This window comes from Mauremys reevesii, linkage group 1, assembly GCF_016161935.1.
Source record: "Mauremys reevesii isolate NIE-2019 linkage group 1, ASM1616193v1, whole genome shotgun sequence".
NCBI lineage: Eukaryota > Metazoa > Chordata > Testudines > Geoemydidae > Mauremys > Mauremys reevesii.
This window is the reverse complement of record NC_052623.1, coordinates 92,687,691-92,708,858: the sequence shown is the minus strand read 5'-3', so window position 1 is coordinate 92,708,858 and position 21,168 is coordinate 92,687,691. Positions and strand designations below refer to the sequence as shown.

The window sequence follows — 21,168 nt, the reverse complement described above, 5'->3', positions numbered from 1 at the left end:
AGAACTTTCGTATGAGAAAAGCCACTTTCATGGGACTGTGTGCTGAGCTCGCCCCCACTCTGCGGCGCAAGGACACAAGATTGAGAGCTGCCCTGACGGTGGAAAAGCGGGTGGCTATTGCAATCTGGAAGCTGGCAAATCCAGACAGCTACCGGTCGGTCGGGAACCAGTTTGGAGTGGGAAAGTCGACCGTTGGAATCGTTTTGATGCAAGTTTGCAAGGCAATTAATCGCATCCTGCTAAGAAAGACCGTGACTCTGGGGAGCGTGCAGGACATGGTGGATGGCTTTGCACAAATGGGTTTCCCTAACTGTGGAAGGGCAATAGATGGGACGCATATTCCTATTCTGCCCCCCCCCCCCCACCTGGCATCAGAGTACGTTAATCGAAAGGGGTATTTCTCTATGGTTCTCCAGGCGCTTGTGGATCACCGCGGGCGTTTCCATGACATTTACACAGGCTGGCCTGGAAAGGTGCATGATGCACGCATCTTTCGGAACAGTGGCCTGTTCAGGAAGATGCAGGCAGGGACTTTTTTCCCAGACAGGAAGATCACAGTAGGGGACGTCGAAATGCCCATTGTGATCCTTGGAGACCCCGCTTACCCGTTACTGCCTTGGCTCATGAAACCCTATACAGGGAAGCTTGACAGGAGCAAGGACCGGTTCAACTACAGGCTGAGCCGGTGCCGAATGACTGTGGAGTGTGCTTTTGGGAGTTTAAAGGCACGCTGGCGTTGCTTGTATGGGAAGCTAGACTTGGGGGAAAGCAGCATCCCCGCGGTTATATCCGCTTGCTGTACCCTCCATAATATTTGTGAAGGGAAGGGTGAAACATTCAGTGAGGCATGGACCACCGAGGTTCAAGTCCTGGAGGCTGAATATGCACAGCCAGAGAGCAGGGCTAATAGAGAGGCCCAGCACAGGGCTTCAAGGATTAGGGATGCCTTGAGGGAAGAATTTGAGGCTGAAAGCCAACAGTAATGTTTGCTGACTTGCATGGGAGTGAATTGCACTGTTTACACTGTTATTCTATTATCCCTAAAATGATTTGCAGTGCCTCTTTCTTTACTGGGCTAAGGTATCTTTCACTATCTGCTATAATAAAGACTGTTTTCAAAGCCAAGAATTGTTTTATTGTAAAGAAAAAAAATTCCTTGACAGACAGACAGACACACAACATTTCATGAACACAAGAGGGAAGGGGTGTGGGTTGGTGAACTGTACAGTCACAAGTTTGCATGTGTCCTGTCTGGAGTGCTGTTTAACGATTCCTGCACTTCAGGGTGCATATACTGCATGGTTATGGGGGTTGAGTGCAGAGGGTAAGGGTGGTAGGTATCAGGGCTGGTTGGTGAAAGAACAGGTGTTGGAGGCAGCTGGTGGTGGTAAGAAACTGAATGCTGGGGAAAGGCGGTTTGAGCTGACATTGGGGCACAAGGAAAAAAGCTTTGGGACGGGGGGGGCTGTGGGGCAGCACGGGACTGCTCTGCCTGCATGGCTACGATTGCCTTGAGAGAGTCCGCTTGGCTCGACAGGATCTCTAGCAGCTGGTTTGTGCTTTTCTTCTTTGCCACAGCGTTTCTACGCCAATGTCTCTGGCGGATCATGCTTTCCTTCTCTCGCCACTCCTTCAGTTCCTTTCTCTCTGCAGCAGAGTGCTGAAGAACAGTCTTCAGCATGTCCTCTTTGCTCTTTCGGGGATTTCTTCTCAAATTTTGTAGCCTCTGTGCTGTGGAACATCTGCCCACTCCAGGAGTCAAGGTCACTGTAGAAATGAAACATTTAACAGGGGCAGCATTGTATCCACTATCTCCAGACATGAATTGTTACACTGAGGGAGTTCGCACTTTAACATTCTTTTCCCACACGCATAACACGACAGAAGCCACGAAATGGTGAGTGAGGGGTGCTTATAGAAGGAGAAGTGGGGCTTGATTGATAGAGGGGGGCTGGTTGCTTCAGGTAATCTGGAGTGATAGAGGGGTTGAGTGAAGATGCAGCTGCAGGGGTGATCTTCACTATCTACCTATCTCTTCACTAAAGAGTCTCCCAACATTTTTCACAGGAGTTAATCCTGCAAGATATCTCCCTGCTGCGAGTCACTAGGGGACAGCGGGAGGCTCTTTTACAGCAATGTGGATTCCGCCCGGGACCCTACGCGGCTTCCCTGTGTTCAGAAATGATACCCCCCCCACTCGCGGAACAGTGGCGCGGACGCGTCAGCGTGACTGGGACAAGAAACACAGTGGATCTCCCTATAAACCTGCGCAGGCATATTGCCCACGCTCTGGCTGAAACTTTTGCTGAGATAACTGAAGCAGATTACCGCGACGTGATAGACCACATCAATGGGCTATTCCACATCTAGAGGCTGGCATGCATGCAGCCATAACCCCCCTTCCTCTCCAGAAACATTTCCACCCAGAAAATAAAAGCCGCTTACCGTTAACCCGCTCCTCTGCTTGTCCTTCTGCAAGTGCTGGCTGCTGCGATTGGGTACTTTCCTCCTGGCTTGAGAAGAGCTCCTGGCTGCATGCCCACTCTGGGGTGTGTGGCCACATTTGCAGCATTTCCAGCGCTGTTGGGAGTGATGCATTATGGGCAGCTATCCCAGCATTCAAGTGGCCACAACGTGCTTTTCAAAAGAGGGGGGGGTGGAGTGGGGTCTAGTGTGACAGGGAGCGGGGGGAAAGAGAGAGGGGATTTTTGGAGCCAACACTGTGTGTTTAGCTTCCTGACTTGAAAAATCAGAACATTTTTCTGACCCCTTAGTCTTAACTCTTAATTGCAAACAGCCTGCACGACTCCCCGCTGTTTCCCTGCCTGCTTCTCATTTGATTGTTTACAGCCAGGTACAGATGATCACAGCAAACAGGAGCTCTGTTTGTTTTTTAGATAGCAGCAGCGGCAACGGAGGAGCTCCACAGAGCTGTTCACAACAGGGAGGAGGATCTCATTTGATTGTTCACAGATTGATCACAGCAAACAGGAGCTGATAAGCAGCTCCGGTAGAACCGGAGCTCCGGAGGTTCACAACAAAACAAAGAGAGGCTGCATAACAAAACAAAGGGAGTAATTTTAGTTAAAAGCATTCTGGGATATCTCCTTATTCCCCGGAGGCCAATAAAAGCGCTGGTGTGTGTCCACACTTGATGAGCAGCGCTGGATCACCAGCGCTGCAATCGCTACACCCCAACCTGGCCAGGTGTACAGCCAGCGCTGCAGCCAGGGAGTTGCAGCGCTGGTTGTGCCCTGCAGGTGTGGACGGGGTGTAATTGCAGCGCTGGAAAGCCTCTACCAGCGCTGCAACTTGCAAGTGTAGCCAAGCCCAGAGGGTATGGCTACACTTACAAGTTGCAGCGCTGGGAGTTACAGCGCTGGTCATGCAGCTGTGTAGGGGCCAGCGCTGGAGTGTGGCCACACTGACAGCTACCAGCGCTGCAGTGTGGCCACACTTGCAGCACTTTCCAGCGCTGTATTGAGAGGTGCATTGTGGGCAGCTATCCCACAGAACACCTCGTCCCGTTTTGGTGCCGTTTTGGCGCTGAGTATTGTGGGAAGGGAAGGAAGTGTGGGTCATTCCGCTTCCTGTTCCAACGCCCCGTGGTGCATCGCTTCACATCCCAGCATTCTGTCTTTCCGGCAACGTTTGGCGCCATTGTGAGTGTCTTTCTGTTTTACTCTGTGGGAAATGGAGCCCGAGCTGCTGAGGACTGTGCTGATGAGTGTCGCCAGCACAACACGTTTGGCAGTCGAGCTATTCCTTCAGCTCCAAAGTGACAGCGAGGAGTCTGACGATGATATCGATATCGATTCTCCTGCCACGTGTGACACCAAAGTGCTTGTGGCATTCACAGAAATGCTCAGCACCGTTGAACGCCGCTTTTGGGCTCGGGAAACAAGCACTGAGTGGTGGGATCACATCGTCATGGAAGTCTGGGATGACGAGCAGTGGCTGCAGAACTTTCGTATGAGAAAAGCCACTTTCATGGGACTGTGTGCTGAGCTCGCCCCCACTCTGCGGCGCAAGGACACAAGATTGAGAGCTGCCCTGACGGTGGAAAAGCGGGTGGCTATTGCAATCTGGAAGCTGGCAAATCCAGACAGCTACCGGTCGGTCGGGAACCAGTTTGGAGTGGGAAAGTCGACCGTTGGAATCGTTTTGATGCAAGTTTGCAAGGCAATTAATCGCATCCTGCTAAGAAAGACCGTGACTCTGGGGAGCGTGCAGGACATGGTGGATGGCTTTGCACAAATGGGTTTCCCTAACTGTGGAAGGGCAATAGATGGGACGCATATTCCTATTCTGCCCCCCCCCCCCCCACCTGGCATCAGAGTACGTTAATCGAAAGGGGTATTTCTCTATGGTTCTCCAGGCGCTTGTGGATCACCGCGGGCGTTTCCATGACATTTACACAGGCTGGCCTGGAAAGGTGCATGATGCACGCATCTTTCGGAACAGTGGCCTGTTCAGGAAGATGCAGGCAGGGACTTTTTTCCCAGACAGGAAGATCACAGTAGGGGACGTCGAAATGCCCATTGTGATCCTGAGACCCCGCTTACCCGTTACTGCCTTGGCTCATGAAACCCTATACAGGGAAGCTTGACAGGAGCAAGGACCGGTTCAACTACAGGCTGAGCCGGTGCCGAATGACTGTGGAGTGTGCTTTTGGGCATTTAAAGGCACGCTGGCGTTGCTTGTATGGGAAGCTAGACTTGGGGGAAAGCAGCATCCCCGCGGTTATATCCGCTTGCTGTACCCTCCATAATATTTGTGAAGGGAAGGGTGAAACATTCAGTGAGGCATGGACCACCGAGGTTCAAGTCCTGGAGGCTGAATATGCACAGCCAGAGAGCAGGGCTAATAGAGAGGCCCAGCACAGGGCTTCAAGGATTAGGGATGCCTTGAGGGAAGAATTTGAGGCTGAAAGCCAACAGTAATGTTTGCTGACTTGCATGGGAGTGAATTGCACTGTTTACACTGTTATTCTATTATCCCTAAAATGATTTGCAGTGCCTCTTTCTTTACTGGGCTAAGGTATCTTTCACTATCTGCTATAATAAAGACTGTTTTCAAAGCCAAGAATTGTTTTATTGTAAAGAAAAAAAATTCCTTGACAGACAGACAGACACACAACATTTCATGAACACAAGAGGGAAGGGGTGTGGGTTGGTGAACTGTACAGTCACAAGTTTGCATGTGTCCTGTCTGGAGTGCTGTTTAACGATTCCTGCACTTCAGGGTGCATATACTGCATGGTTATGGGGGTTGAGTGCAGAGGGTAAGGGTGGTAGGTATCAGGGCTGGTTGGTGAAAGAACAGGTGTTGGAGGCAGCTGGTGGTGGTAAGAAACTGAATGCTGGGGAAAGGCGGTTTGAGCTGACATTGGGGCACAAGGAAAAAAGCTTTGGGACGGGGGGGGCTGTGGGGCAGCACGGGACTGCTCTGCCTGCATGGCTACGATTGCCTTGAGAGAGTCCGCTTGGCTCGACAGGATCTCTAGCAGCTGGTTTGTGCTTTTCTTCTTTGCCACAGCGTTTCTACGCCAATGTCTCTGGCGGATCATGCTTTCCTTCTCTCGCCACTCCTTCAGTTCCTTTCTCTCTGCAGCAGAGTGCTGAAGAACAGTCTTCAGCATGTCCTCTTTGCTCTTTCGGGGATTTCTTCTCAAATTTTGTAGCCTCTGTGCTGTGGAACATCTGCCCACTCCAGGAGTCAAGGTCACTGTAGAAATGAAACATTTAACAGGGGCAGCATTGTATCCACTATCTCCAGACATGAATTGTTACACTGAGGGAGTTCGCACTTTAACATTCTTTTCCCACACGCATAACACGACAGAAGCCACGAAATGGTGAGTGAGGGGTGCTTATAGAAGGAGAAGTGGGGCTTGATTGATAGAGGGGGGCTGGTTGCTTCGGGTAATCTGGAGTGATAGAGGGGTTGAGTGAAGATGCAGCTGCAGGGGTGATCTTCACTATCTACCTATCTCTTCACTAAAGAGTCTCCCAACATTTTTCACAGGAGTTAATCCTGCAAGATATCTCCCTGCTGCGAGTCACTAGGGGACAGCGGGAGGCTCTTTTACAGCAATGTGGATTCCGCCCGGGACCCTACGCGGCTTCCCTGTGTTCAGAAATGATACCCCACTCGCGGAACAGTGGCGGACGCGTCAGCGTGACTGGGACAAGAAACACAGTGGATCTCCCTATAAACCTGCGCAGGCATATTGCCCACGCTCTGGCTGAAACTTTTGCTGAGATAACTGAAGCAGATTACCGCGACGTGATAGACCACATCAATGGGCTATTCCACATCTAGAGGCTGGCATGCATGCAGCCATAACCCCCCTTCCTCTCCAGAAACATTTCCACCCAGAAAATAAAAGCCGCTTACCGTTAACCCGCTCCTCTGCTTGTCCTTCTGCAAGTGCTGGCTGCTGCGATTGGGTACTTTCCTCCTGGCTTGAGAAGAGCTCCTGGCTGCATGCCCACTCTGGTGTGTCTTCCCCCATCCCAGTAGCTTCACTCGTGGTTTCCTCCCCCCCCCCGCCTCCGCCTCCGCCGCCGCCGCCTCCGCCTCCTCCTCCCGTCCCCCAGCCTGCTCAGAAGTGTCCATCGTTATCCTGGGATTGGCAGTGGGGTCACCCCCAAGTAACTCGTCCATCTCCCTGTAAAAACGGCAGGTCGTGGGGGCAGCTCCGGATCGGCGATTACCCTCGCGGGCTTTGTAATAGGCACTCCGCAGCTCCTTAACTTTCACCCTGCATTGCAGTGCGTCCCGATCATGGCCCCTATCCAGCAAGGACCTTGATATTTGCTCAAAGATATCGTAATTCCTACGGCCGGAGCGCAGCTGTGCCTGCACTGATTCCTCCCCCCAAACACTGATGAGGTCCAACAGCTCGCCATTGCTCCATGCTGGGGCTCGTTTGCCACGTGGAGGCATGGTCACCTGGAAAGATTAACTGATTGCACTCCACACCTGGCTGCAGCAAACAGGAAGGAGATTTTTAAAATTCCCGGGGCATTTAAAGGGCTGGTCACCTGAGGCAAGAGCAGTAGAGTGCAAACTGATGAGCAGAGTGGCTGAACAGGAATTCTGGGATAGCTCCTTATTCCCTGGAGGACAGGTAAAGCGCTGGTGAGTGTCCACACCTGCTGAGCAGCGCTGGATCCACCAGCGCTGCACTCCTTATACCCCTGCCGGGATGGGTTTTCAGCCAGCGCTGCAACCAGGGAGTTGCAGCACTGGTTTTGCCCTGCAAGTGTGGACGGGGTGTAATTGCAGCGCTGGAAAGCCTCCACCAGCGCTGCAACTTGTAAGTGTAGCCAAGCCCTAAGAAAGGAGGGAGTTTTCTCCAACTCTGAATATTCATGGGCTATCATGCCAGGAAAAGAGAAGAGAAAAGGGCAAAGGAGCCTTTTAAAAGCAGACTTGTGGCTGAGATATTTTTTATCCAGACACTGTGGGCCAACATCTAGAAAGGGTGCTGTCTGTGAAATGCTGAATCCTCTCTATGAAGGGCATACCCTGGAAAACTGTTCTAAGGCAATATATAACTTGCATTAGAAAGGGAACTGTATCTAATACACAAGACTAAAACCTGAAGATGTCATTTTTATTTTCTGTGTAACTTGTATGTGTTTGCTTCCCTTGCTATATCATCTTTAAGTCTGTTTGATTTTTTCTATTAAAGAACCCCCCCCCCTTTTTTTTTACCCTAAGCAGGTCTCTATTGTGCAAACTGTTTAGAGTGTGTGTGCCAAAGTGATCTCATAAAAGAGGGCAGGTTTCACTCCTTCAGGATGACAAACCGGAAAGGAGAAGTCTGAGTGTCTGGCAATTAAGAACTTGAGGTAGGCAGATTTGGGTACACTTAGGATCAGAAGGGCTATTGAGGTCACCTTGTAAGGACCAGATAGACTAGTGGAAGCCAGAGTGAGTTCTTTATTACTGTAGGCTGGCTACTTGTGTCAAAACTCTGAGCCATATCATCATAGCATTGAGGCACCCAAAGTTATAAGGCAGGTGGAGAGAGAACACCTTACTGATCTAGGTGACCCCCAAATATCACGGTATTTCTTGGTTCTTTTTCTGCCTAAAAATCTCATTCCTCTTTTGGGAACTGAAACAGAATTGCCTTTTGTAGTATCACCAGGTCTGAGGTTTTCTTCACTAAGATTATTTTAAACTAGGTTGACCAGACAGTAAGTGTGAAAAATTGGGATGGGATGGGGGGATAATAGGAGCCTATATAAGAAAAAGACCCCAAAATCAGGACTGTCCCTATAAAATTGGGACATCTGGTCACCCTATTTTAAACCCCTGTGGTAAACCCAGGACAAACAGCTGGAGGATGGGGGGGGAAGGGGGTTAGTAATTAGTCCCTGGGGGTTAAAAGGCCTCTCCCAATCTCCTGAGGAGAGATAACCACAAGGAAATAAGGTTCAGCTGGAAAAGGGGTTACTAGGGAACTAATTAGGTTCAGCTGGCTCCAAGTGCTTGTGACCTTTTTAAACCCTCCACGGGGTCTGTGAGAGGAGCAGGGAAGCTGTTAGTAGGCTGGATGCATTAAGATATTGAACCCTTCCAAGAAGGAAGGTTGCATGCCTTTCCCAGAAGGGAAGGAAAACAAGCACAAGAGACTGACTGGGGAAAGGTATGGCTGGACCCTGTGCTACTGGTAAGGATTTGCCTTGCCCAAGCCTGTGTCTCTAGGGCTAAAAAAGACTGAGCCTGCTGAGGAGAAGAAGGTAGTTGGCCAAACCCCACACTCCTGTTCCCATTCACACTTTTTTGCCTGAATTATGGACACAAGCCACAGAGTTGATCTTTTAATCCTAGTGGGGCATTGAAAAACCTCTTGAACAACCCCACAAAATATTCTATAACTCCTGTGCAGCAGAATAGCATGCCTCTTCCAGGAAACTGAAAGGTGGTAATTGTGTGTTGCTGCAGTCCCTGGATTATTGTCCCTTCTGAGACTTTTTCCAGTCACCCAAGTGCACCCCTTTCAATAGCCAGGCCTGTCCCTCTGCTTTGTTTTGGGGTGGGACCCTGTAATCCCACATAATCTCACGGTCTCTAGAGAACATATCTCCTGATACCTAATAGACCCCACAGGCTTAGTACTTGCAAGAGTTTCCTTTTGGGAGTCTGTGGTCGTAATATTATATAGTGATACACAGAAGCAGGTTCTTCAAAGCAAGGTGTGATTTATTTGCCCAAAAGTACAAAATTCAGAGAACTTGGAGAAAAGTCTTCAAAACAACAAAAAGACCCATGCACATACTGTCAATCAATCTGTAACAGCCTGCAGCAGCTGATAACTTCCTCTCTCCTTTTCTGCAGGATGGATCTTTTAATTGATCAATGTCTTTTGATCTTCATCAGCCTTGTCAACACAGCAGTGTCACCAGGGTTGGGGCCCAGGAATTGTCTCTTCACAGCTATTAACCTGGTTATTCTGTTAAAGTGTGTGTTGGAAATAAATTCTCCTAATCTAAGACATTGTGGTCTTTTTCCAGCTTTGTTCCCTTAACAGCTCTATTTGATCTAACTCCATAGCACTAATCCTTTACTGAATATTATGAAATGGTGTTCCTCCAATTTGAGGGGTTGAGTCCCAATTTGTACAACTAAGGAGACTGACACTGATTTTAAACTCTCAGGTTTGGAACACTAGGTGAGAAATGGGCTGAGAGCTAGCTGGCTGCTATTTATAAGCTTCTAAACTCACATTAGGAATCTGAGAGCCATATGCCAATGTTGTATAAATCCTTGAGGAAGCATATGAAATCTGGGTTCCACCTGCTTGAATGGGGTATTTCAGCTCGACTGATGTAGCAGGAATATACTTTTGTGGGATAGAACAATATGCCCTCCAGACCCTCCACCCTGAACTCTTACGGTTTATGAGGAAACACAGAAGCCAAATTTTAGAAGATAAACCCTCTTGTTTTCTGCTGGGAATTCTATCAGGAGTGTTGATCAGTACTGCAACTGCTAACACTCAGTGCCTCCAGGAGCCCATTTACCATTATCTCTAATCATTACTGGGCTCGTGGCAGGAAATTGGTCAATATAACAAGCCAAATAAAAAATTGGAAATCCCTCTCACCTCAGTTAGAAATCACTGTGCTGGTTCTGTGCCAACAGGGAAGTTCAATGAACAGGTAAAGATCTGGAGGAATGACAAGAAAAATAAGACTAAAAGCAAATTTTTCTATATTCATGCAGGTGCTCTTCAGCATTTCAAAGATTTTTTTTAAATGTGTCCTGAGTTAGCTAATTCACTAGTTACGTTGCCCTACTCTGTAAAATGAAAAGCCCAGATTCAGGTTTTCTTTCTGCTCTGTAATTTCTTGAGCTGGAAAAAGTGGTGATTGCTATGGACGCTGAAATATCAGCTCCAGGGTCAACCAGTGATATTGCCCTCATTTGTTGATGACCAATAAGAAATAATTTGTGGCTTTAGAAAATGGAGAACAAATAAAATGAAAGTCACCCGGTAGTGATGGAGAAGTGGCCAGGCCAAACCTGTGTGGCACTGCTACCCTGTATGCCAAGTAGCAAGGCACAGGGAGAGCAGCCAGCCTTGGGACAGGAACTGCAGGAGCTGCTGCTGTGTTGATGGTGGTATTTTTTTATTGTTTTTTTAGTTTATTTCTTGCTATTTTGTATTTGTGAAAAACATGGGGCTCAACCTCTGAGTAGCAAAACTGCACTGGTTCCTCTTCCAGGGGACTTAATGGAGAAAATTTGGAGTCAAAATATGAACCACCATTTTTATCACAGTATATTGCTTTTGATGAACTAGAGTTCATCACATTTGGGACCTGAGCCTTAGTGAGTTCAGATAAGGCATCAGGGACCCTGCTACTTACTTGCCATTGAGGTGATATTCTGAGCTATGGAACACTTTAGAAGAGGTGGTATCAGAAGCAATTGTATCTGAATGCCACTCAGATGTCTTCTGCTCCAGAATTTTCTCTTATCCCACATCTGCCAACATATTCCACAACAGAGTGTCACCTCATTGTTGAGTCTATTGCCAGGGCTCCTAGTTAAACATAAGGGGGCTTAGCCCCCAAAATTTGGGTACTGAATTCTCTCAGGACCTGTGAATGGTTTTAAAAAAATTACTTTTGACTCACAAAGGCACATTCCCTCAAACTCAACCAGGTTGAAACAAACATAAAGATACACACAACAAAGAGGATTTCAAATAAGTTTCCTTCTATGTCATGTTCATTAGTGTGTGTGCATAAGGAGGGTGCACTGGGTAAGGAGGGGTGTCACTGAACTTGTGTGATAATACCCAGTGTTCTAGATACTGATGTCTTTGTTTGTTTAAATTAAAACTCCATTGCTCTCCAATTGAGCACTGAGACCTGAATTGTTCACTCGCTAATCTACTACAAACACTGTACAGTCACATTATTTTAACCTAGTAAAAACTATGGATTATAACTTCTGTGACCTTGTGTGTTTTATATGAAGCAAAGCATGGTGGGAATGCTGATGCTATGTTCCCAAATCTGGACTTCAGTAAAATATTTGACATAGTTCCACATGGGAGTTATTAGTTAGATTAGTGAAGATGGGGATCAGTAAAAGGCTTATAAGATGAATAAGGAATTGACTAATGGGGAGAAGGCAATGGGTTATGTTGAAAGGCAAATTATCAGACTGGAGAAAGGATGCCAGTAGAGCTCCTCAAGGATCTGTCTTGGGACCAATCTTATTCAAAATTTTATTAGTGACCTTGGCACAAAACGTAAGTGTGCTAATGAAATGTTCTGATGATACAAGCTGGGAGGCATCATCAATACAGAGGAGGATTGGAACATTACACAGCAAGATCTGGATGACCTTGAAGACTGGAGTGACAGAAAAGGGAAGAAATTCAACAGTATAAAGTGCAAGAATCATGCACTTAAAGTTTAATAAGAATTTCTGTTACAAGTGGGGGCTTCACTGTTGGAAGTGAGAGAGGAGGCGAGAGATCTGATATAAGGGTTAATCTCAGGAAGACTGCAAGCCACCAATGTAATGTGGTTGTGAAAAATACAAATGTGCTCCTAGGATGTATTTGAGGTGTTTCCAGTAGAGACAGAGAATTATCAATGGCATTGTACAAGAAACTGTTAAGACCCCACTTAGAATACTGTATATAATTCTGTTAATCCATTTTCAAGATACACCTCTACCTCGATATAATGAGACCCAATATAATACAAATTTGGATACAACGCGGTAAAGCAGTGCTCTGGGGGGGGGGGGTGATGCACATGCTGGTGGATCAAAGCAAGTTCAGTGTAACACGGTTTCACCTATAATGTAAGATTTTTTTTGGTTCCCGACGACAGCATTATATCAAGGTAGAGGTGTAAATGAAATCAATCAGGAACAGATGGAGAGAAGAAATATTAGGATGATCAGAGAAATGAGGGGGCTACTTATGATAGGAGACTCAAAGAGCTTGGGTTGCTTAGTCTTCCAAAAAGAAGGTTGAGGGGGATATTATCTCTCTTTATTAATACATTAGGGGGATAAATTCCAGGAAGTGTGAAGAGCCATTTAATCTAAAGGACAATGTTGGTACAAGAACAAATGGATATAAATTGTCCATGAACAGATTTAGGCTGGAAATTAGAAGGAGGTTTCTAACCATCAGTAGGATAAGATTCTTGAACATCCTCTGAATAGGATGCAACTTAATTAGTTTCAGAAGGAGCTGGACAAATTTCTGAGTGACATTGTATAATGGGATTTCTTGTGATGGTGGTGGGGAGGGTAGAGTTCAACAGTCCAGCAGTCATTCCAGTTTGTCTTATATTCCAAAGTTCATGCTTTGTTGCTTCAGCTGCTCACTGACAGGGCTCAGGAAGGGATTTTCCCCAATATATTCTCAGAATTTTTTTATTCTCCTTCCTTTGGAGATGGGATACTGGGCAGGGAGGATTAGGGCTCTGAAGTGGCACTGAGCATTCTCTTCCTTAGGTGATTGGCTGGCTGGTCCCTGCTTACATGCTCAGTGTTTAACTGATTGTCTTATGTGGAGTTGGGAAGGAATTTTCCCCATGTCAGATGGCAGTCTGCAGATTTTGGCATACCTGACAGGATTATCTGCATGTATCTCATTTAATTATTTCCCAATTATTGCATGGGCCTCAAGCACTGGTGCACCCCAGTCCCTCTTATTCTCTTCCTGTGACACATAATAGTCTAGTCTTTTGTGGATCTCATTTACTCTGGTCTCTTTCTATGGTTGGGTTTATTGTGGTGGTGGTAGTGGGCTATAAAATTGAAGAGGTCAGACTAGATGATCCTTAGTCGGTCCCTTATGGCTTTAAACTCTGTGACTCAAATGAACAATCTTAAATCTGGACTCTGATTTGTAATCTGGTGACCTGACTAAGTGTTGAATTGACTACCCATTTCATAGCTGGGGTAAGACAGTAGAATTTTTACTTGCTGCAGACCATGTGCTTATGTCCCTCATCACTTTTCCACCCTGTTCTGAAACAGCATGTGTATTCAAGGAACTCAAAATTCTCCCAAAGAAAACAACTTCTTTTTCCTAATGACTCAATGTTTTCAAAATTGGGATAAGTATTTTAAGACCATTAATGGGGAAGCTGAGTCCCCATTCACATATTTTAATGTGAAATATGCAAAACCCACTGCAAGTAAAGTCCTCTAAAACCATGCACAAAACTTATCTGCAGTAATGGAAAATATACATAGATTCCCAGTGACTGAGGGAACCTCAGTGACATTTGAAGGAGAGGACTGGAGTAGAAAAACATTTAAAAATAGAGGGGAGTAACTCTTGAAAGAAAACACTTTCAAACCTGTGTACCATAGGTTGTCTTCTAAATTCATATATTAGCACCTAAATGGAAATAGCCTAAATTTCAGAGTTGATGAGGACATGAAGGTCCGTTCAGTTTTTCTGGGAGCTGAGTTTGCAAAGCACCACTGAATATCAGGCCACATTTGTTCAGATTCATAAAAGTAAATGTATGTAGGCTTCTTTTCACAAGTTACCTTTCAACAACAGGCCCCAAGACAGATCATCTCTCATTATTTGTTCCTGTCTTTTAGATGAAAACTCAGGAGCTTGTTATTCCTTTCAGGTGTCCCCGTCCAGTAGCTTCAGGAATGAGAGGACAGGTTATTTGTCTACCTCTGATATCCTTATGGGGGCAGTCAGCAGGCCACTTCTCCCTCTATCTTCAGGGTACCTCTCTTCCTATCAATTGGAATAGTGAAGGTGTGGATGAGAATCTTCTCCCTTCTGTCTATCTTCTAGGGAAAATAAAGGACTTTCCCCTTTCCTCTGTCATCCTAGGATCTTCATATTTCTTTCACATTTGGAAAGGGTGCCGGTGCTTTTCTCCTATCCTTTTTAATTCTATCCCCAGGAGAAAAGCATTTTCATCCCATTAGGAGAGATACTTTTCTCCCCCATTCTCTCCTGCTTACTGTTGGAAGAGAGAGGGTGGCTCTTCTACAATGTGGGCTGGAGTGAAAGACTGAAGTGAAAATATAACTCCACCCCCTTCAATCACTCTTTACTAAATTTTCCCCTAAAAATGCCTCAGCCTTCTACACCAAACATCTACAACTAATGGGGTCAGTATGGATTAGTGTTACAAAGGGTTATGTAAGAGGGAAGATTGAGGGGTAGTCTGTGTTTGGAGGAGACAGTTTGGTGAAAGGAGTGACTGAGGGCTGCCATCCCTAGTGCTGCACCGTTAAGTTTGGGGTGCATAGTTTAGAGTGCATGGTAGTTGTAATGTAAAGGAATGTTTCTGGGTTGAGGAGTAGAGGAGATCTCTGGTTGTTAGTCTAACACTTCATTTCCTTGCTTTTGTGGTTTTGTTAGGTATGCATGTGTGTACCAACCATAATTGTTTTACAACACATTTTTGAGTGTACATTTTTACATATGTATTATACAATTTAAGAAATAAGTCCAGTATGTTGACAGTTCATAGATGTGACCATTGCATTTTGTACTTGTACGTTTTATATTGATCAAGTTTTTATCTCTATCTTGCCAGGTATGTGTTTATCTCACAATGTATTGATTTAATTTAAGTGTTGTCTTTGATAAGATAGTACCTTATTTATGAGTAAGTCTTAACCCATTGGCTTTAGGACTTAAGAGCCAACTGATTTATTTTACACAGTACATACTATGAGTAGTTGACAATCAAATAACCCAACATTTTACTTAAATCATATATTTAAAGATTTTTTCAGTATGTTGTTGCCATATGATGGAGTCTGTGACTGAATATCAATGCTTCACTTCAAAAGTGGATCTTTATCTATTACCCTTTGACAGGTCATGCAAACATGACCATATCAAGCAACCTGCAACCTATAATTCTGCAAGACATTTTGAATTTCCAAATGCTTTTCTTGGATTTGAATGCGAGATCCCTTATAATATTTAAAACACAATACATATATGCCTGTCTAAATAGCTTATTTTATTCATTTGCATTTGACTGGGGAGAATCTAACTCACGATGCCATGAACTTTTTTATCTAATTGAACTTATGTATTTTACAGAATAACAATAATAATTAAACACAATATTAACTTCCAAGGTATTTTTAAAAACTTAATAGCAGCCAAACCAGGTTCTAATAAACTGTTCTCAAGAAAAGAAAGCAACCATTTGTAAACACAAGATGAAAAGGGAAAAGTCATAAAGGACATGTAAAAGTATATATTTACAAGCATAAATAAAAGGATGTTAACAAACATACATGAGGAAAGAAATTTCTCATAAGTTAGCAATAACTGTCAGTCATATTTTGTAGGCATGCCCCTAAAACTGTGCCTGTAGTTTTGTGCAAATGTTTTTACATGCGCATTTATTCAGATATATGTATATAGCGAGTGTACAGGTCAGGTCTTTCCTATATACAAAATATGCACTGGTGTCTAACTACAATCAGTTTTTCAACCGATTTACTTAAATTGCTGTAGGGGACACACTGAAATGGTTTACCTCTGGCATAACAATGGAGCTGATTTAGGTTATTTCAACAGATTTTTATTAAAGCTTGTAGAAATTTTGTCTCGTTTGTGTGTACAAACAGAATTTGCTCTCCAAATCATGAGATGACCAGCTATCTAATTTGCATATATAAATTTGAGAACCTGTGTATATAATAACTTAGATGAAAAATGGCAGATGAGTTTTAGAAGCTGCCTCAGGAAACTAACCCCTAAATGAAGGACAAAATAATGAAAAAATAAAGCTTAGGAGCCAATAAAAATACTGAATTTGAGGGACTTTTTCATAGATTACATTAATATTATAAATATTTTGGACATTCTTGAATAATGGAAATTTTGCATCCATCAAACATGTGTGGTAATATGCTATTTAAAATGCAGCTAATGAAGGAGTCTATTAATTTTCAGAGATCTAGTGTCTTCAATGTACACAATGCATCAAATTTCAACTGTGTGTCTGGCTAACATTGCAGAGATGAGCTAACCAATAAAAGCCAGTTTACGGGGAGTGGCTCAGGAGAGGCTAGAATTGATCCAGGCACTGATGATTCATAGATGGAGGAGCATTTCTACCTCAGCAAATCATGACCCCAAATTAATCTCTCAGTTTAAAGTGATTAGCTGTGCAGAGAGTTTCAGAGTTTGTCTAGCATAGAAGAGACTCCACAGGAGTGCCCGACACAGTTAGGAAGCTCCCACCCCATGGAAAGAGATACCAGGAGAATTGGATTAGCTTGAGGGGAAAACTTGGCAGAATTGCAAAGAATACCTCACACTGCATCTACAGCTGCAGGTATTATAATATTTTTTTCTCCCAAAATATTTCTGTATGAAAGAATGTGGATATAAATTACTTCAGACACAGTCCAGTAACAAAGTGCTTAGTTATTGACTTCAGGGGTAAATTTGCCTCTGAAAGGACTGTGGGAATAGGACCCATATGGGAATGTGTGTATCAAATTGATTTCTGTATATGTCGAGCACTGGTCTAGACTTGTCTGAAATGCAGTACAATATCCCACCTTAAGACAGCTGCCTTGCCTGGGAGATGTTGAAAACTTGTCTCTTCCACCAACAGAAGTTGGTCCAATAAGATATTACCTCATCCACCTTGTCTCACATTAACCTGGGACCACTATGTTTATGACAAATCCACATACCTCTTTGAAGGACCATCACTGAGAGCACTGAATGACTCTTCCTACTGCCCCCATTGTCCTGGAGCGGCAAACTGCGACCTGTGGGAGCCACAATCGGTCAAACCTGAGGAGGCGGCAGGTAAACAAACTGGCTGGGCCAGCCAGGGTGCTTACCCTGCTGGGTGGTGTGCCAAAGGTTGCTGATCCATGCTCTACTGACTCATCCCCATAGAACTTTTTTTTCTGGACAGGGACTTGGAAGTGTGAGGAAACCATGACTGGCGGATCGGGAACTTCTCCATGTGAGCACACACTATAGAGACTGGGTTCTGCTCTGTGCAGGGGTCCTACCATTGCCATACATAACAAGGACTTATAGGAAGGACTCTTCCCCACCTGAATGCTGATGAACCTCACACTCACAGAAAGGGTGAGATCAGACATGGAGAGGGTATGTCTCCAGACTCTTCTTGTTTTCAAAATCTGTAACTCTAAGGGTAAGTCTTCACTACCCGCCGGATCGGCGGGTAGCAATCGATTTCTCAGAGTTTGATATATCGCGTCTCATCTAGACGTGATATATCGAACCCCAAACGTGCTCCCGTCGACTCCGGAACTCCACCGGAGCGAGTGGCGGTAGCGGAGTCGACGGGGGAGCCGCGGACGTCAATCCCACGCCATGAGGATGGGTAAGTAATTCGAGCTAAGGTACTTCGACTTCAGCTACGCTATTCACGTACCTGAAGTTGCGTACCTTAGATCGACCTCCCCCCCCCCCCCCCCAGTGTAGACCAGGCCTAAGAGTAAAGTCACTGTAATTAAGGGTAGGTCTATACTTACCTGCCGGGTCGACGCATAGCATTCGACTTCTCATAGTTCGAACTATCGCATCTAATCTAGACGCGATAGTTTGAACTCCGAACGCGCTCCCGTCGACTCCGGAACTCCACCACCATGAACGGCGGTGGCGGAGTCGATGGGGGAGCCGCGGATTTCGATCCCACGGCGTCTGGACAAGTAAGAAGTTCGAACTAAGGTAGTTCGACTTCAGCTATGCTATTCGCGTAGCTGAAGTCGCGTACCTTAATTTGACCCCCCACCCTAGTGTAGACCAGGCCTAAGAAAATCCTTTACTAAGTCTGTGTCCCTTGCTTTCCTGCCATGTTGTCTCCGAAGAGGTTAACTGGAAGCCCAGAGTGCCCACAGCCTAGATGGAGTTCCAGGAGAGCATGTGTACGTGACTGGAGGACTCAGAAGGCCCCAAACACTGATTTAACAGTCTAGGGATGGTAGTGTTCTACATCCCAAGGAAAGGCTGAGATCTCTTGTCTGAGCCTTTCCTTGGGATGTGGCACACTACCAAGAGACTGAGACAGTGCCCTAGAGACACAATGCTAGAAATAATGACTAGAACAGGGATCGGCAACCTTTGGCACACCGCCCAACAGGGTAAGCACCCTGGTGGGCCTGGCCACTTTGTTTACCTGCCGCATCTGCAGTTTCGGCCGAATGTGGCTCCCATTGGCCGCGGTTTGCCGCCCCAGGCCAATGGGGGCTGCGGGAAGTGGCGGCCAGCATATCCCCCTGAGCAGCTTCCTCTACTAGGGACCACTGCTATGTAGAGGAGAAAGAGATGAAGCTGGAGCTGCAGTCAGGAAGTGGAGCCACCAGTAAGCCTGGAACTGGTAGCTACTATTGGAAAAACGGGGAATGAGGCAGCTAGTCAGTAAATTCTGAGGAATAAAGGAAGAAAGAGGCCAGGTGTCTGAGCAAACTGTTTGGGGACAATGGCAACTGTCCATATAGGAAGCATGTTTAGGGGAGAACACGACAGAGAAAGATGTATAAAGGAGCTGATGTGGAGAAAGGAACAAAATAGAAATCGGACTTGAGGGAGACAAAGTGAAGAGCAAAGCGGAAAACGTGATAAACTTGTTTTTGAAAAGGACAAAACACTTACTGAATTAAAATGCATGCCTCATAACATGTCCTCATATATGCAATTGCTGTAGTTGATGCAAGGATGTTATGTGAGCATGAATGGGAGAGGAGATGCTCTGTGTGATCTTAAGTGGGAAGGGAGTCCATGAGGGACTCTCCACTAAGATGTGATCTATGACTAAGAAGTTTGGGAAACTGTCATATCATGGGTATTGATGAACCAGAGCCGATCCTCTGAGGGGGAAAAAAAGGGAGAAACAGAGGATTTTGGTCTAATATTATAGTCATGATTTTTTTTTAAAAATGGCTTAACCCTCTGCTTGTTAAAAATTTCAGATGTATGTGGTATCTAAACAAGATGGATACAACTTCATGTAGTCTTCTATTGTTAAAAAAAAACAAACAATGGGAACATAGAATCAAAAAAGGGGATTAATTCCTTGAAGTTATCTGCTATTCAGCTTTGCATCCTTAAAGCAAGTCTGGAAGATCGTTTGTGCTGACAAAGTTCCAACCTCATGGTTTTAGTATCTGACACTGTAATGAGCCCTTACCTTTTGAAATGCAAATTAATTAATTACTATTAATATTTTGCCTGATCCTACTCCAGTCCTAAAAGCACTTCAAGAATTAATTCAAACAAACAAATTTCAGACTTGTTCCCTAACTCCCTTTGAGGAATACTGCCTGCACCATTGTGTCCTTAAAAGTTTTAACTTTAATGGAGTTTTTTAAAAAAAATCAAACATAACAGAAGTTATGGTCATGTACGTATGATTGTTATAATGTTTTGCAGTCACTGCCTTTTTTATTTTTATTTTTTATATTTACAGGCAGAAATTATAAAATGTCTTTAATTTATAATTAGAAGATTAAAATAATTGGAGAATAAGAGAAAAAAGCTTGGAAAGGATATAGTCTGTGGAAATACCCCAGTTTTATTTCTGAATAAGATAATTATTGCAGGTGAGGTTATGTTGAAGTTATTCAGAGATATTTTACTATTCTAGTTTAGCTGCTGTAAACTCCTGGTACAATATTAAAGTATGAATTCAATATATTTCATTATTTTTGTTTGCATTGAATGTATGGCAATTTGTTTGTGTTATTGTGTGTCAGGAATGATCAGAGCAGAAAAACAGTATGTTAATGAAATGTACAGATTAAACTTAAATGGGAGGTGTTGAAATAGCATTGAAGATTGGGAAAATCTGCAAAACAATGGTATGAAGTTAGAAATCTGGACAGAATATAAGTATGTAATACTCAACTTGAAAGGATACAATATAATACACCTGAGGAAAATGAATTAGGCTTGGATATTGCAAAGATTTAGGCATATGCTTAACTTCACGGATGTGGGTGATCCCATTGACTTCAGTGGGACTGTTTACATGCTTAAAGTTAAGCACTTTGTTTAAGAGATTTGCTGGATGGGAACCTTGGACAACAATGACGTCAGAATGGATGAGAGTCTCAGCAATATGTGTATATAGGAGTCTGAAAGCATATATGACACACAAATATGACCCAGGCTAATTGAGCTGCATTTTTGCAGGGTATTACTGAGAAGCCAGGTAAAATAACCCCTCTCTGTTTTGCTCCAATTTGACTTCATTTGAAAGGTTATTTGTTTGTGAAAATATACTGACAACTGGAATAAATTCAGAGATGAGAAACAGAAGTGACTAAGGACTGGATATATTGATTACTGTGTTAAAAATAAGAACTATAGGATTGACCCAGCACCTAGAGATCTTAATGGGAGTCTTTCTAATGGCTTCCTTGGGTTTTGGATCAGGCGTTAACTATAGCATTTTCTTTTACATTGTATTTTTTATATATTCTCTTCAATTCTGTACAGTTGTCTTAAAACTGATAGCTTTCCCATTCTGGTGCAATGTATTTCAAAGAGAGAAAGATATATTTCTGTTAAGGTTTGCTGCCTTTTCTTCAGACACTTGAAAGTGCTCTTTATTATTATATCTCCATTATACACCATATTTTAATGTTTTGATTTATTTTTTGAAAATG

The 21,168-nt window shown here is 44.4% G+C and overlaps 1 long non-coding RNA gene across 1 annotated transcript; it reads left to right on the top strand.

Moving 5' to 3' along the window:
• The first annotated feature begins 8,559 nt into the window (after positions 1 to 8,559).
• LOC120395883 lies at positions 8,560 to 9,512 on the top strand. Its single transcript, XR_005592871.1, has 2 exons — positions 8,560 to 8,689; positions 9,358 to 9,512. It is a non-coding gene; the product is annotated as an uncharacterized LOC120395883 (long non-coding RNA).
• The last annotated feature ends 11,656 nt before the right edge of the window (positions 9,513 to 21,168 follow it).